At 45.5% G+C, this 18,095-nt stretch overlaps 2 long non-coding RNA genes across 5 annotated transcripts in view; one reads left to right on the top strand and one right to left on the bottom strand.

The window, feature by feature from the left end:
• LOC108447698 overlaps positions 1–18,095 on the bottom strand; it is a 33,979-nt gene that overhangs the window by 10,071 nt on the left and 5,813 nt on the right. The window contains exons 1-5 of one of the 4 annotated variants that reach the window (XR_001863364.1): positions 14,268–14,335; positions 14,031–14,124; positions 11,451–11,586; positions 5,046–5,185; positions 4,051–4,132 (exon numbers count right to left, since the gene is read on the bottom strand). This is a non-coding gene — a long non-coding RNA (uncharacterized LOC108447698). Of the gene's footprint in view, positions 1–3,070; positions 3,413–4,050; positions 4,133–5,045; positions 5,186–11,450; positions 11,587–14,030; positions 14,125–14,267; positions 14,336–18,095 lie in introns of those variants that run through there. The other 3 variants (XR_001863363.1, XR_001863362.1, XR_001863365.1) reach the window with 3 other exon arrangements.
• LOC108447697 lies at positions 31–2,983 on the top strand. The gene is made up of 2 exons (XR_001863361.1): positions 31–1,974; positions 2,398–2,983. It is a non-coding gene; the product is annotated as an uncharacterized LOC108447697 (long non-coding RNA).

The following is an 18,095-nucleotide window of genomic DNA, read 5'->3' as shown; positions in this document are numbered from 1 at the left end:
ATTTAAGTGTCAACAGCCTCCCCCCCCCGCCCCCCCCTCCCCCCCCCCCCCCCCCCCTGCGCTCAGTGGCAGCACTGCTGCCTCTCGCTCCAGACTATATTTGCAATATGTGCTAATTTACCAGCTATATGCCCTTGGATTTTGAAATGAACTCATCAGTCAATGTTTCTAGTACCGATGCTCCCTCTCTCCCTCACACACACCCTCCACTGCAGACATGTTACTCATTCTCCAAGCATTTCCTCCCCGAATGTCCGTCAGACGCATATACACTTCATTGATCAAACCAAATCCCCTGATAACAATAAATAATAATACAGACAGTTAACATCAGCGGGGAGTGGAGCGGGGGGGCGCGGGGGGAGAGACAAAGATGACGACTAAATCTGCATTGTGCTTTAGGAGGCTGAGCCCTGCCTTTCCCAGAGATGCTCCGCACAATGCGGGGCACAGGTAGCCCCGAAACCGAGCTCACTCCTCGTCCTGGGGCCTTCCCCAGACCCCCCCCGCTTGCCCAAACATTGGGAATTGGTGATGCCTGATACCTGAATCCGCTCAGGCTTCAAAAGGTGTTTGTAGGAACAGGAGGTGGTTCTGGCTATGGAGGAGAGGAAGCACCTCACGCAAAATACAGCAATAAATCCAGGCGGTTTCTTTGTTACGCTGAGCACTGCACAGACACTCAGGAATTAAAGGTATCCGGGCATCCAAAGACACAAGGATTTCCAGAAACACCTTCTCAGCTCCCCCTGAAATCTGTTTCCATTGTACTGAAGGCGGGGAGCACCTATGCAAGAAACCAGGTTGGGAAGACGGGCTGTTAAACATCCCTCTCTCGCACGTGCCGGGTATTTCAAGGGCTTTAGGGCTGCCGTGGCTTCATTTCCCAGTTTTCTGGGGCTGAGACAGGGGAAGCGGGAGATTGGGATTGCCCCTCGGGATTTTGGCTAGTTAGACATCTTGTGTGGGTCTGGCAAAGAGAAAGTGGCTGCAGTGTGAGCGTTCGGGAAGTTAGGGAGGGTGGGGCTATCTAGAAAAATTTGACTCACTGGGGTAACTCCCTGAGCACAGGAATCAAATTATTGCTCCAAGCAAACTGCATTTTATGAGCAGCAGCCCCGGAATGAAATTCTGCATGCACACAGAGCTGGAGACAGCTAAAATAAACGCATGGAAATAAATACACAATCCATAATTAAATTATTGGGTGCAATGCAGAAGTCCCTGGGTGATGGAAGAGGTGGGATTATGCAGCAAAGTCAGTCTGGGAATCCACGGATACAAATTTTCTTATTTATACCGGCATAATCCTGATTGGCATCAGCCTAGATAGGGGAAGAACCAAACCCTGTGTACTGAAGGATCTAATCTTTGGGAAAAGGAAACTGGATTAGTGACTGTATCTGCCAACCATCCTTTCACTCCCTTTGGAGTCCCTCACCACCACTGCAAGATTTCACCATCACACAGAACGTTTCACATCCATTGTCTCCTTATCTTCCTTCCCAATAAAAAATGTTTGATTTTTTTTTTCCCAAAGTTTTGTAGCAAACACATAATTTCTTTACACACTTTAGCCAAGCCTTTGGAGGATACTTATTTCAAGCAGTTAACACCTGACCCCAATTTTTGTGGGTAATTAGTGAGCTAGATAACCACACAAAGTGGGTAATTATTTAGTACCCAAGGGTACTGTACAAAAGGGTAGAGGCTGGCGGTATTAACAAAAGCACATCCCTAATTATTGTATCCATACCAATGTTTTAAGAACAGTTACTTCCACCTAATGATCCATGATAAATCAGTAAACTCTTTTGCTTCCTTAGCATGGGATAACCAAGGGCAGGACGGGAGAGCAAAGCCAATGCAAGGCACAACTCCAGTTTGTGCAGGCTCCGAGAGAAGCGAGAGGAATCCCCCTGGAGAAGGCAGCGAGACTGGAAGTGCCTGATCACCATCCCTAACAGCCAACAGGTGGGTTGGGAAGGCTGGAAAAGCCGTGTAGGAAGTTTGTAGGGAGTGCCTCGGTCTGCTTGTTGCTGAGGCAATGTGGCCGTGCTGATGGATCCTCGTGTACAACAACCACCTCCATCGTGTTCTAACCAAGCTCTGTCTTGCTCCTGGAAATTGCTTTAAAGCTCTACAAATGAGGTGGTTTGTGTTTGGGGAAGGTCAGAAATGCCAGGGAGTTGCAGGGGGGGCGGGGGAAGTCACATTTGATGAGTTTCAATTACCCGACACCACCAATATTTATGCTGCCACAGCCACATTTCTCCCACGGAAAACACTGCACCCTCAGGAGGACTGTCCTCAACTTTAAGAAGGAAGAAATGGGAACTATATTGAAATAGAAACTAAGTAAGATTCAGCTGTTAAATCCATACAAATATCCCCAAGGCAGGTGACAGAGGATGGTGCCAGACTGGTTTTGGTCACAGGACGAGGAGCGATGGCCAGAAAGAAGAACTCAACAAGTTCCACCTCAACCTCAGGAAGAACTTCCCATGGAGGTGGCAGAGCCCTGGGACAGCTGCCCCAGGAGGGTGTGGATTCTCCCTGTCTGGAGCCATCCCAAGCCCACCTGGACGTGTCCCTGTGTCACCTGCTCCAGGTGAGCCTGCCCGGGCAGGGGGGTTGGACTGGGTGATCTCCAGAGCTCCCTTCCCACCCCCGCCACTCTGGGACTCTGTGAGAAAGAATTTGGTTTTAATCAGCAGCGCCACGTGAAGAAGAAGTGTTTGCTGGAAGCAGATCCATGAGCTGGAACACAACAGCCCCCATCCCCTGACCACTGCCTGAGCACTTCACACTCACTTAAGGACATCCTCCAACCAAGACATTACGCTCAGAGGAAAAGCACTTTCCTCTTTTCATTGCTTTTATGAATCACCACCAGCATCCGGACACTTCATTTACTGGAGTCCAGCAGCCCTGTTTTGCAAAGACTCAAATTCCAAAATGTTAAAGGCCTTCAGGCTGGCAAGAATAAAAAAAAAAAAAAAAAATAGAGGTATCATTCTATTTGATTTGATCACAGCTTTGCATTTAACTCAACTTGCTGCTCTGGGCCAGGCACTACACGAAAAACCCACAACTGGCAGCATCACCTGGCCCTGTGACCACCAGGAATTCAAAATTTAAACAGAGAAAGTTTGAGGGGTTTCCACAACTTCTCATATTTCTCTATTGTTCTGTGGTTTGTTGGGTTTGGGGTTTTTTTTTTTGGAGTGAAATAACCACAACTGAAAGAGGCCTGAAAATTGTTCTCATATTTAAAAAGGGGCCAAGTCTCTGCAGTCCATTTATAAATAAATATAAATACAATTGGTATCCCCTCCACTAATCCTCTCAGGGACATGATTTGCAGGAAGTTCTTGCAGAAATGGAGTGAAAGAAAGTTTGCAGAGAGAAGCTGGAAAACAGAAAGGAGGAATGAATTTAATCATGGAGACAGGATCAAAGGAAGGAGAGACCTTGCTAGGTGCACAGTTACAGCAGAAAATCGAGTAAATACAAACTATTGCAAATTTTTTTCCTCAGATCAATTGGAATTAGCAATTCAAAGGGGAAGACACACAGCAGAAGGGATGTTCAGCCAGGGAGGAAGCTTTAGGGATTTCAGCATGAACTATAAAACCTTGAGGCCTTTTTGAGACAAGTCGATAACTTCACTCTGGGCAAAGTGTACAGAGATCATTTAGGAAATATCTTTGAAATAACAGTTACAGCTCAGCTGTAAGGACAGCATATATGACAGCATATATGAGAGGTTTCCAAATTAATAAAATGTCTTCAGGGGAGTAAAGAGCATTCACTGAAAGAAATTAAGGATTCAAATGATGTGAGGAAAGGTAAAATTCAGAGTGTGGGGCACAGCCATGGAAAGCAAAACTGGGCAAAGGCGTCATGACCTGGACATTTCCAGGACGCTGCTCTTGACAACAAAAAGCTTCTGATTTGAGCCTCACTGTTCTGCAGACCAGTTCCACACCAAATCACTGATAAAATCAATATTCTGTAAAAATGCAGAACCATCAGGACAACACTTACCGTGTCCCTGGAGGGTTGTGAGTCCTTGGAAGATGCTGCTGTGTCCAGATTGCTTTTGTCACCCTCATCTGATGCCCTGGTACTCAACAGAGAAGGCAGAGCGTGGTTCAAAATTGTGTCAGTCCCATTTCATTACCACCAAATCCTTTTCAGCCAGCAGCTTTCCCCTCCAAACCAACAGGTATTGCCTCCCCCAAGCACTAAAAAGTGGTGGTTGGATTTTCCTCCCACCCCTCAGTTCTGCCAACAGGTTCTCCTTGAGCTCCAGCTCCACCCATTCCTGGAAAATGGGGAACAGTTGAAATAATAAAGGTGAGAAAGCCCTAAAGTGATTGGATCCCAAGGTGAGTAAGGCAAGGAAAAGAAGGAAAATGAGGCAGTGGGAAAGGCCCTGGGAGTCTGCACTTACTGAAACCCAGGATTAGGGAAAAGGAAAGAATTCAACAAAAGGTCAGTCAATGTCACGGAAGAATTCTGAGAGAAAGTTTACAAAGACTGATTCATCCAAAATCAGAGAAGTGGGAACACTGCACCCAGAATTTGTGTTTTGTCTGTGGGCAGTTAACAACCTGCCCTGATCCCGAGTTCTCCTAAAAGAAAATGGATTCAACCCAACTAAAACTCAAGGTGAAACTCAAAGTTATGTGGATGAAGTCACACAAAGAATTATTACATCACTCTGGCATGATTTGCCAATTCCATCTCACATAAAGCACCCAAACCCCTCAGATTTCACGTAGGTTCAGGGCCACCAAAAGTTTAAGTTTAAGGGATCTCTCCTCACACGGGAGACTCCAGGGTGCTGAGATATCTAGGTGTCAAAGAAATCAAAGCTCTGGGCTCTGGGCTCTCCAGGCAGGAAATTCTGTCACACACAGAAGAGCTTCACACCCCAGCTCGTGTCCAGCCACTCCACGGGTGCTGGGAGTGGATTAAAAACCAGGGAGCCACGTGTGGAGAGGGATGTGACAGACAGAATGAGTGTCAGGACTTACGCTGGGCCCAGCAGACACTGCTCGGTCTCTGTGTGCCAGAAATAGCAGCAGGAGGCAGGCGCAGCTCCCGCTGCCCCTCTGCACTCCTGCATCGCTTCACTGCAGGCTCTGCTCCACCCTAAACCCACAGCTCCTCCTGGCTAGAATGCAAAAAGACAGCATTAACACTTGCAGGAGATGCAACGTGAAGAAAACAGGCAGAAAAACCTGAATTTCAGCTTATTTACTATGATAATAAATCACATTACTTAGGATTTTTAATGTGCTGTAACAATGGTCTCGACTCGATTGTGTAGAAGTAGTTTTGGGTGATAAATCTTATCAGTGCCAACTCTGCAAAGCTGAAAAAGGTGTCAGCATGGAGACAGTCCACCAGAAACATTTCTTGCCAGTGTGATCCTCGCAATTCCAGCATGAGTGTCTCTGAACAGCTCATACAGGATCAGTTCCTCTGCCTTTGCAACTCTCCTGAGGAGGAACAAGGACCTTTATTTTATAGGCAGGGAGTAGAACCAAAGAAAAATAAGTGACTCATCCCAGACCCCACAGGGAGTCCACAGCAGAACTTCTGGGCCTGCACCAAGGGCTTAATAAAGAAAAAGAAATGGTTTAGCTCCAAAAGGTAGAGGCTGTGCACAGCCTTTGCCCCATCAATAATAAACCAAGACAAGCCCCTTGAGCTGCACGCGAACCAGGGACAAGATTGAAACGACAACCTTAATTCACCTGGTGTCTCCAGGAAATCCAAACTCGTTTTTCCCACAGGAAAATCCAATTCCCAGAGGAGCCCCTCCCAAACCCACCTTTCCCTGGGATAATTCAGTCACAGCCCCTGATTCTCACTGTTTGACCCACACGGGTGGTCTCTGCTTCTTGCTGGAGCTGCTTGTCCACGCGGAGCCAACTGCAGCAGCAGCTCCCAAGTGATTATTTGATCACTTTCCTGCTTAATTGCCAGTTTTAATTACTCGCATGGCAACAACAAAAAGCCAAGCTGGCAACGGGAATCCATTCTTTGGACAACTTCTGCCTCTTCCCTCAGACACAAACTACTGCTCTAGAAGCCATTCCTGATTAATAAGGGGCCCTCGTGGGAAAGCCACTGGATTTCATTTCCTTCAGCTGACAGCCCAAGTCCCTAAAAAGCAAGGGCAAAAGAACCTTTACTTTATCGTGGCAAGATGACACTGTTTTTCCCCTTGCCATTTTCCTTCAGGAAGATATATTAGCACTACATTTGCTCCTCCATGTGGTGGGATTTCTTAAATAAAAACGTATGTTCTATACGTCTGAGCTTGGAACCAGAGCTGCATTAGCCTGTTCACCATCCACGTTTGCTTCAGACTTGGCCAGCCACCTAGAAAACCTGCCAAGACCTCTCTGGCAGCCTCTTCCTCACAGTTCCAGGAAAACATGGAATATTCAAAGAATTTCAGGGCCTCCCGGCTTCGTTTGTCACCACTCTCCTTGCCCACTTAGAGCTAAATCACAGGCAAATTGCTCTAATGTCCTATTAAAGATTTAAAAATGGTCTTCTCCAGAGGAGGGTATCTGAGGACAAATCTCTGCTAATATATAATGCAAGAGCCCCGTTCAGATGTGATGCAATGTGGCAGGAGGCAGGGAGGGAGCTGCTTTACAATCCTGGAGCTTCCCAAGGGAATCCTGTCCTGTTTGGGGCTTTTAAACCTCCCTCAGCTACCCAGGCAAAGGAGAGATTGGTCTTGTGCTCGCTGTTATTCCAGAAACGGCTTCAGAGTGACAGAAGGGAGGGTTAGATGGGATTTTGGGAAGGAATTGTTCTCTGGGAGGGTGGGCAGGCCCTGGAATGGATTTCCCAGAGAAGCTGTGGCTGCCCCTGGATCCCTGCAAGGTTGATCCTTCAAGGCCAGGTTGAATGGGGCTTGGAGCACCCTGGGATAATGGAAGGTGTCCCTGTGCACGGCAGGGGGTGGAATTAAATGATTTTTAAGGTCCCTTGCAATCCAAACCATCCTGGGATTCTGAACACATTGAGGTTTCAGACCTGTGGGATGGAAGAAGCAAACAAAAAGTGAATTTACAGCAGAACTCATCACTGCTGGGGCTCAAGGCAACGCTGTTGAAGACTTGCTGAGTGCCACTGCCACAGCTTGTCTGTGAGCTGACCTAGGGACAGGGAGGTGACCAAAGGACATCGATTCCATAACCAAAATTCAGAGCAGGATCCGTGGGAATGGCAACTGGAAGCATCTCCTCTGCAACTTAACCCAGGAGCCAACTCCTTTTAAAGAGGAAAATCCTGAGTGAACAAAGTCACTCTTGACCAAGAGCAAACCCTGGCCCTGAGAAAGAGGCTTTAAATAATTTGGAGAGGTTTTTTCTTACAGAGAATAAAACATCCCTGTGATTTCAGATGTCAAGCAGACTTCCTTGATTCCCAGCACTAATTTATGGATTAAACATTTAACCCTTGATTTGAGCATGGACTGAGAGTTCCCTGTCACTGAGAGCTGAGTAATAAACTAAATACAAAAATTGCTATAATATTATAGAAATTGTATTTATAATATTATAAATATTGTATTTATAATATTATACATTAACAGCTCTATTTTCTTATATTATAAAACTATTGTGTCATATATTAATAATATAAAAATAAACACAATATTGATGACCAATGACTTCAATCCAGAGCCTCCAAGCAGCTCTGATTCAGCAGCCTCACTACATCTTTACTAACGTGGAATGCACTGGACACTGACTGTACTTTTTCCATTAACACCTACCCTGCTTAACTCCTCATTCAATAATTATTCTCACATGCAAATGAAGGCAAGCACGTGGCTGAACAATCTCAGGGCTATCAGAAAATAAGTTCTTTTCCCACTTCAGAAGGGAAGGGCTCTCTCTAAAATTAGCTGTAGATCTGTAGCAGGGAGCAGCGGAGCCTTCCCTTCTTCCCTTCCAACTTCCTTCCTATTTTCCCTTCTCTTCCTCGTTCTTTTTTTAAAATCCCATCCTCCACATCCCACAGGCTCCTTCGCAGGAAATGCAAAGCCAAGGGGAGCTGAGGCATCTGCCAGACTGCAAACACCACTCCTGCGAGCCACTCTCGGGTGCCACGACTGCTGTTTGTTGTCAGAGGAGATGAGAGGCCACTTCAAACACAAGGAAAACAAACTTCTCACTAAAGCCACATCAGTGCCATTAATCCGGGAATGGGTTTGACCTGCTGCTTGTAGCAATTCCTTAAATCTCACTTAAGCTGAGGAACACAAAGGGGCTGCCTGCACTCGCCAGGGACTGTGGTGACCCCAAATCTCACACCAACCTGGGCTGCTGCAACCACAAATGTCCAGCCAGGATCGCCTGGGAGTGACTTCACACTGACAAGGGGATGGCAAAACAGAGCCAGGTGTGACCCTCACTGCTTCTGAAACTTTTATTACTCCTGGTGATGCAAGGCTTCCAAGAAATTCATTTCTTGAGGAGGGAAAAGGCCACAGCCCATGTTCAGGTGCAGATCTGTGGCCTGACTGACCTGGATGTCGTACCCAGCCCTCCAGTGATGCTCTGCCTGGCCCTGGATAAGTCACTCCCCTTCCTCTGCTCTCATTTCCAGTGGGTAGGAATTACTCAGTGGCCCACACATTTGAATAATTACCATTAATACTGCAGCACTGCAGCTGTTCAGCCCGTGAGCCCAAGAGAAGGGCAAACATCCATCAACCCCTCACTTTTATTTGCCAGTGGAGCCGTACTTGGACTGGGCCACACTCCAGGCTTCCTCAGCATTCCTCCCCCAACACTGACAAGTATCATCAGCTTTGGACAGCCCAGATCTGCCCTTCCCACTGGATTTTCCCAGCTCTTGAGTTGCTGCACTTCATCCCAAACCTTACGGAGCCTAAGCTCAGTTCCAAAGTTTTTACAATGAACGCCCATAATTCTGTGTATGGTTATTAAAAACATAAGTATCTAATCTGTTCTAGACTTGCAAAGTTCCCACTAACTTCTAAAGCAATTAGGTTCCTTTTTTTAATTAAATACTGGTGGAAAAAGAATTGCTTTATAAAACATTTGCAATTTGTCACTATTTAATTTCACTACTTGTCTCCTTGCCCTCACTTTGTGAGACTGAGAGATTCCCGGTCTCCCTCCTCATCCTTGCTTTTCCTCAGAACATCCATCTGTTCCTTTCCTTTCTGATGGGAATGGTTCAGTGCATCCATTTCAGATTTCTCTCTGCTTGGGACCTGCTTGCTGGCACCTTTTTAGCCACTTTTTGTCCTCTCAGATTTGGTGGAACAGCTCCTGTGCCATCTTAGCGTCTTTGGACCCAAAAATTTCACTTTAGTATCAAGCAGGGGTTTATCCACTCCCACTTTATAAGAGCAACAAGGCCTAAAATGTTAATAAAAACTAAAATTCATGGCTTGAGTTGAGAATCTACTGGATCTAAGAAAAACAAGCAGCAAAGTCTGGCTGCCCATCAAGAATTCCATGATCCTTAAAAAGGGTCTGGAGTTGAGGTGATGGGAAGGAGGAGTCACTGCTTATAAGACAGAAGGAAGAATTTCAATTTCTTCCCATGTCTGCCCCAGAAACCTGATTCTTGAACTTATTTCACCAGGAAACAGGGCCATGACATTGCACAAAGAGGATAATTTCACCCTACAGCGTGCACAGATTATTTGCTCGGGGAGAATACATTTTGTGTTTTGAATGTATAAATCTAAATATATGCAAGTGGGACTGCCTGCAGCACCGTCAGAGTCAGGGCAGCCAGGAGTTTTGTCTTATTTAAAGAGCAAAGATAAAGAAAGTGGGAGGTGTATTCCCAAATATTTTGGATCTTCCTCTGCTATGGGAAATTTCCAGCCACGAGATTTCTTTTCTGTTCCAGTTTGCTTTTATTGCTTAAACCCTGCTAGTCCAACACCACAATTATGAGTTTGTCCCTGACTGAAGCCTGAGTGAACACAGAATTTATCCCAAAAACTCACACTGGAAATGCTGAACTGGGTTTTACATCTAAATCCCCAAGCTGGGAAGAGGAAAAAGTGGGAATGAGAAGGAAGAAGTGGTTAAAAAAAGAGAGATGAGCGTGGCCATCTCTGCTCTGGCCTCAGACTGTTCATTTCCAAATATTGAGCTGGTCCACACCAGCTCATCCTTTCGCTTTCCAATTGCACTGAGCACTGCAATCGATGTCCTCATCTCACTGAAAGGACATCTGTGTCCCTTATAGATTAAAATTTTATACTTTTAAACTCCAACACACGCACGCAGAGAGAACTTCCCTCTGCTGGCGTTCCCAAAGGCGCGAGGAGCAGCACTGCTGAGCTCTGGGCTCTGAGTCCGGGCAATGAAATTGTCTTATTTTTAACTGTCTGAGCAGCTTTCAGGCAGGAGCAAGTTAGAATCCAGATTAATTCATGCAGAACCCCATCATCATCATCATCACAATCACAATTTAGCTCCCAAGGTTGCTGTGCTTGGAATTCCAGTTATGACACGAATTCTATACATTTTCCACAGATTTAGAAATGGCCTCAATAGAACACTTAGGGCCTTATTCATTAAACAATGAGTCATTCTGGCATTCCACTCCATCTCATCCCAGTTCTTACACAACTTTTATGTACAAATTTCACTGCACTTAATGCATCTGATTGAGGAGGGTGGCAGCAGAGTTTCAGCTGGGTGTGGAAATAGATGGAACTCACTGGTTAAAAACAAAAAAAAAAAGGAGGAAAAAATCCCTCTAATGGTGAAAGTTTCATCTTCCACGAGCATGTGAGAACAGGGAAGCAGAAGAAAATCTGCCATGAGCATTACTGTGAGGATTTCCTTGCTGCCCAGCAAGCCAGGAGAATAAAGTATTTCAGAATACAGCACTCGAGTATCAATTCTGGGCAGATAATTTCAGTGGTGCTCTACAAGAGGCTTAAAAGCTTCCCTTAATGTGCACTTTACAACTGTGGCAAACTAATGATGGTGCAAGACCACGAAATATTTCCCAAATCATTTCCCTAATGACCTAAAGCTTTCAGATGGGCTGGTTGTATTTTGTGTGTGTGATTTAAATGAGGATTGGGTTGAAAATTGAGGATTAAGCCAGAGCAAGAGCTGTCACCCGTCTCTCAGGAACGCACCTGTATTACAAACGGCGCAGAACGCCTACACAGCAAACATAGAACGATTTTTTGGTCAATACCGACTTAATCTAGGCAGAGCACATCAAAATACTGGGGTTTACCATTCTCTAGCAGCTGGAATACAAAGTTTTTTGGGACACACTGGTTCCCAGCCAGCAGGAGTCTGAACTGTTGTCACTGAGTCCGGGTAAACTGGGAAACGCTACAAACTGCTCTGAATTTTTTAACTGAGAGATCTCAGCACAAATAACTATTTTACCTTCTCTTTGTCCTTTCAGCCTCCTTCCTGACTGCTGGATACGTGGCTGGGATTTCTGGGTGCATGGCTGGGATTTCTGCAATTCCTGCAAAGCTGGAGCAGAACACCCTCGGAAGTCACTGCTCTTCTATCAGGTCTGATTGGGATTAGAAAAGAATCTCAGAATTTGTTGGGAAGAAGGAAGACACAAGAGCACATGAGGCAAATGAGCTGTCCTTTCATTGGGAACCAATCCAAGACCTCTAATTCCTTGGATTTTTGCAGTTTTCTTCATTACACATGTAAACATCAATGCCTATTTTTGGTCTTTATCCCTTACAAGTCACAGTAAATTTGGAATCCACCTCACCACATTTGCTTGTGCATTATCTCCCGAGCCCTCCCCATGCCAAGAAAAGCCCAACACCCTCCACGCCCGTGGTCCATGTGGGAGAACGGGGATGGAAGTGGAGTGTGCCATCTCCTCTCCATGGATTCCCTCACCAGGCTGTTTCTGGTCCTTCACTTCATGTTAAGGGACCCAAAGCAAGGACAAAGTCTGCATTTCACTATCGCAGGACAAACACTTTCCTGGGTTGTTTCTTTTTCATTTCACATTCCAGTGGAAAACATTCCCTGAAAAACAGTTGCTATCTCCCTGGCTATCCAGGCTGAACTGAGTAAAATCTGGGAATGGAAACCAAGGAAAACAGGACACTTTTGTGCCTTCACTGCTCAAGCTGAGGGAAGCAAAACTGGCAATTAAAGGCACCGCTCGGGGTGAGCCACCTTCCTTTTTGCTTCCTCCTCTCCTCATTTACAGCTCCTGAGTTGTTCCTTTCCTCGTTGCTAAAGGTCCATAACTGTAACACTGCCACATTCTCCTGGAAATCTACTTAAATGGCATATGATGGAAGCCATATGATAGGAGCTTAATTACACAGAGGGCATATGGAAGGCATATGACATAGGGACATATGGAAGGCATATGATAGAAGGGCATCCGAGGACATATGATGGGAGTCTAATTAATTGACAATACATTCCTCTCATCAGGGGGAGAGCTGGAATGCTGTTTTGTTCAGAGGAAAAATATGCACATTGAATTATGTTCACCACTGACCATTCTCCTTTTTAATTATGATTCCCTGGGTTTTGGAGCGGGATGGATCTTTTCATTTACATCTCACAGCATAAACATAAAGTTATGTTTGACAGGATTATTACAAATAATCGCTATTTTTGAACCTCATGAAGTTTTCTTGTAGGTGTGCAGAGCAAATCTGAAATGTTACCACCAAAAAATAAGAAAAATAGAAGAGCCTGTTCTTATTTGGGATTATTCACAAAGCTGCTCCTAGAGAAGTCCCAAACAGGTTAAAAACCCCAACCCTCATGGAAAAAAAAAACCTCTGCACTGGATGGGAATCAATGCAGCTGAAAATTTGCACTTCCATCTGCGAAAAGATTTATGGGGGGGAAATAAGGTAGTGCCTGGAATGTGCCAAAAAGATTCCTCATTTTTTAACTACCTGCATGTGTTTGGGGCATGTGCCTTCCTGAAACACAGAGGCAGCGTTGTGTTACCCCAGATCCTTTCCTTGTCCTGAGGAGCTGCAGAGCTATAAACCATGGCAGTGATATCTGTAACCTCTTTGAAACCAAGATGGGATCAAATCCCACTAATCCACTTTTGGAATAACTCACAAGTGAGCCCTGAGTAACCCTCACAGCTTCTCTTTGCGTTCAGTAAACAGGGATTTGCAGATATTCAAGTCTTTAAGGGCCATTTTACCAGAAAGAAAGCATTTTTCTGGGTTATTCAGATACCCTGAAATATCATTATCATGTTCACACCTTTAGATTAACCCAGTGAAATCAACCCAGTGCCTGCTCCTTATTTTTATTCACTAACTTAACAAGTTTAGTAAGAGACGGAGCATCTTATTTCTGGGAACTCAGGAACCCTTTGCCAGAATTACTCACAGAGAGAGTGAAAAGATCTAAGTTCAGGTCCTGGGCCCTGACCAAGGGTTGTGGCCACCACCTTCACCCAGGCCCCCAGAGGACCTGAACCCTGAACGCTGCCAATATCAAAACGTTCACTTTTCTCTTCCAACTTTAGGAGAGTTTCAAGGGTTTTTCAGGTCTCCAATATTCAGGCAAATAAAACCAGAGATTTCAGGAGCACTTGGGTAAATTGGGTGTTCCCAACTCCCAGCATTTTAGACATGTAAAACACATCAGAAATGTGGGGGTTTTCGGTCCCACAGCTTCTCCACAACGTTTGGGGTGTTCTGCAGCTCCTTCACCCAGACTGCTGTGAGGGGGAAGCAAACCAGCTCTGCTGGATGCATCAACCTCTGAAACACCCAACTTTAATGTACAAAAGCCCCTAAAAATCCCCATTTTAGCTGAGTGTATTCCCCACTGGATATTCCCTCGGAACAGCTCTCCTGAGGGCTCTGTAGATTTAGGTACTTTCACTGAAGTCCTCACAGGCTTTATCTGGAAGCATCAGCCTTGTTTAACTCCCAGTGCAGAATTAACTGAGCCAGTCAAAGACTAATGGAAAGGGGAAACAATCCAGGATATTTTTACCTTTGGAGACTTCTGGTTGCTGACCACGAAGGCAAGAACACTGAGAGGTTGCCACGGTGCTTTTTGGGAATGTTAACACTGCGCTGCTCGAGGGCTAATGAAGGAAGACAAACATCACTGGATTTGCTAAAAACTCAGTAACACAGCACCAACAAGTAGAAAAACGCCAATGAAATGAACATTTCTATAATTCTACAGAGGCAGAAGGAAATAAAAAGGTTTTCCAGCTCGTCTTACCTGCTCTTTCCTGTTCCACGTGTCCAGAGCAAAGAGTGCTGAGGATTTACAGTCGCTCCTCACGCCGGTGTGTGCAAGACCCAAGGAAAGCTAGGAGGTTGTACAGTTATCTCCCTTGGTGTAATTCTAAACTATACAACCTACTACCTCAACCTGGATGCATGCAGTCAAAAATTCATAATCTCAGGGGCTTCTAGTTACAAAAAAAAAAAAAAAAAAAAAAAAATGAGGCCTCCAAATCCTCAGTGGGATAATTTAAAGGGAATAAACTGCTGGGGGAAAGACACCAACTCCAAATTCAGCTCCCCACAATGGAAATGTGAGCAGACACAAGAAGCCAGGGTTATTCCTGATGGATTTGGACAAGATCACAGAGGTTTTCACATGAGGTGGAATTATTTCCCTGGCCAAAAGAATGGTGTTCCCCCTCCACAGCAGATTCAGAACATACACAGATATATATATATATTTAAGCATTTAGAGAAGGCTCAGGGTGAAATTTGTCCTGACATGTCTTTTCCTTTCTGAACACACCACGCTGACCTCGAACACGTGCCTTGGCTCCCGGATGTTTGAAGGATGATTGCAGGAGTGGGGTTAGGGAAGAGAACTGCAGAAGGGGTAGAAAGCTTGAGGTGAATTTTACCCTTGCACCAAAGGGTTCAAATTAACAAAAGCACCACCGAGCCCCCCTCAGCAGGCAGCCGTGCTCCCTTCACAAGACACACGTTTTTAACTTGTGTTAATTCCCAGCCAAAGCAGCAGGATGTTATCCTTGTGACTCACTCCCGGCACCCACCAAGGTATCACTTAAAGCAGCAGGCTGCCTGTTTATTAGGGCTTTACAAACTGGGATCAGCAGCTCCAAATGTGCTGGTGGGGCTGGAGCAGGGCTGGGATGCTGCCCCTCAGGTGAATCCAGCCCCTGGCACAGCAGCTCCGTGCTGGAAGGGGATTACAAGGGAACCAAAGCCCAGGAATGAAAGCCGAGCTCTGCTGAATGCAGCATTGCTCTCTTTTCCCAGGATAAAGCAGCACTGCTGATGATGGAAAAGGCACTGCCCTGCCTTTACCTCCCAAGCCTGGCAGGAAATAAGGGAGGAAGATGGGAAACAGCATCACTGTTCAGAACTCAGCCTGCAACGGCAGGAGAACGTGGGAGAAAATGCCAAATAATCTTTCTGCAGTGTCTGAACGCCCATGACGTTGATGGTATCCCAATTTCTAATGACTCCATATTTGGTAAAGTTTACTTTGACCAAAGAGTGGAAATCCAACGTATTTTAGTTAAGAGCACAGAGCAGAGTCACTGTTAACTATTTGATTGTTAGAGCAGTGACCAAACCACAGCTCTGGATAAAGAAACACGGACTTCTGGCCCTGTACTCCGACCAGGAGCTTTGTCTAGAAGCATCCTGGACCCAACTCCTCGATGCAACATCACCATTTCTGTGCACTGAACAGCTTTTCTCTGACATGAAATGAGATTGTTTAGCTCAAGTATCTCTTATGGAAGGCAGTGAATCTGAGTGCTGAGTTAGGCTGGTGGAAAATCCCAAATCCTACCCAATCTTTGGGTCACAGAGGAGACAAATTCCCATCCAGACTTCCAAAACCAACCTGCTTTGTATTTTGCAGCTATAAACGAACCCATTTCAGTATCACACACCTAAACCACTCGTTTTCTACAACTTATCCTTGCAAGTATTTCTCTGCATCTCCATCTCGTAACATCTAACATTCCATGATGGCAAATTTATAAATTATTACCTCTATCTGCTCAGTTTCGTGAGAAGGTGCTGTTAACACTGAGACTGACACAGGCACCCCTTGCACACCAGGTATTTATAACCAGAGCTGAGCAAAAAACCCCAAAACTCTTCAAAATTTGATCTAAAATGGAAGGTGGAGAGAGGCAGAGAGTTTTCTTTCATTTGTATCCTCAACTCAGCAAAGGTCTTTTCGTGGATAAATTACAATCATAAATTCCTTACTTTAGACTTAGGCCAAAACAACCCACATTTTTCTCAGGCTGGCCAATGCCAGTGATTCTCCACCTTTCCCTGCTGCTCTTCCATCTCCACACAGAGAGACCTCAAGAACTTTCTAAACACCAGAGCAGTTTCCATCCCAGGGTCTCACACCTAACTCACCCTCTGGGGTCAACTTTTAGACACCTCCCCATCCCGCTGCACAAATTCTCCTGGCAAATTGGCCCCGTTTATGGCCTCAGCACTCACTACAGGTGTTTTGTTCCCTCAAAGCTTGGCCTGCTGAAAGTGTATCTGCATCCCAGAGGAACTGTAATTTCCAGCAGGAAAAAGTGCCAGGCATTCAAGTCATGCTGTCAAACGGCATATCTGCTGGTAGTAGTGACAGGAAGCGTGGAGTTTAGGAACTGAGCTCAAATATTAAAACAGGAGCAGTTTCCTTTGTGTCCCTCCGTGTCCCCTCTCCATGCCTGGGCGTGGGGAGCTCCCTGGGAGCAGAGCAGGAGGCAGGCACAGCACTTGTGACACTTCCTTGTGGTGGCACCAAGCTCCCTGTTTGTTTTCGGGTGATTTTTGTCAATTATGTCTTTACCCAATTAGCACAATCATACCTAATTACGCAATTAGGGCGAATCTGTAATCCAGTGACAATGTTCAATTACGATGCGTTATCGATGTCAGGAAGTTCCTGTTGAACAGTGGCACAGGGAGAACGTGTGGAGCTCTGTGTTCCTACTCATGGGGCCCCAGTGCCTTTTGTTTGGGACCCCTTTTAGGCCTCTTGCTGTTTCAGAATCCCAGAAATGATTTCACACTTCTGGGGACAAAAGGGAATCTCTGGCCCAGCCCAGCCCAGCCCGCCTTATTTTAAAGCAACAGTGTAATTAAAAAATTGTGTCTTTTCACTCCGTGTAACTCTCTGATTGCTGAGGGAAACGTGAATCCAGCTGCTGTCCTACCACAGGAATGATTGGATTCACATCCAGTGGATATTTATTTTCAAACAGAGAGAGAATGCCTCTGGAGCAGTTCTTGCCAGACAAATCCAGGCTTTCCAGCTCTGAAGTTACCACCTGCCTGTGTCACAGACCTCAGAAGACACCAGGTCCAAGCTTTAGTCTGGACTGGGAAGTTTTCACTCATCACTGGTTTTATTGCCTGTTCCCCTCACAGGCTTCAGGTGAGAGAAAAATTCACAAATCTCCTTCCCCTACCCGCATTTCCTCTTGAATTTTCCCAGGAGTGAGAATCCCAACCCAGAGCTGATTTTTGAGAACAGCCTGGCTGGAATACCCCATTCTTCTCAAACACACTTCAGTGTAAAGCAGCACTTCAGCCACACAGAAAAGCAGGGGCTCTGAGGGCAGAATATTCCCAAATGCTGACATGAAACAGTGCCTCATGCATTAATCCCCTGCACTAAATCACATTTTATATGCATTTACAGACCCACTGCCTTTGAACAGGATTCCAGCAATGGACACCTGCTACAGATGGTCAAGAAAGCTGAATTTTGTCTTATTACTATCAGGAAAATCATCAGCTGAGGTTTGGCTCCGCATCTTTCGGGCTGTGAAGGATGCAGAAGAAGGAAGAACCCACCTTCCCTTTCAGATCCCAGGCAGGGCTTGCCAAGGAGGGGGTGGGAAAGCAGAAAATACTCCGAAGCAAATGTGTTTCCTTAAGTCATTGAGCAAAAAATAAATACAAAACCCACAAATGACATCGTTCCAGTTGGAGGGCTGAAATCCTGTTTGCCAAATTTCAGCCTGGAGTGATCTTTTCTTTTTTTTTTTTTTTTCCCAGTTGTTTTTTTTAAACCTCAGACGGGACGGGT

The sequence above is a fragment of the Corvus brachyrhynchos genome, unplaced genomic scaffold (assembly GCF_000691975.1).
Source record: "Corvus brachyrhynchos isolate BGI_N302 unplaced genomic scaffold, ASM69197v1 scaffold46, whole genome shotgun sequence".
Classification (NCBI taxonomy): Eukaryota; Metazoa; Chordata; class Aves; order Passeriformes; family Corvidae; genus Corvus; species Corvus brachyrhynchos.
Note: the sequence above shows the minus strand (reverse complement) of the source record. Positions and strands in the feature narration are given on the sequence as shown.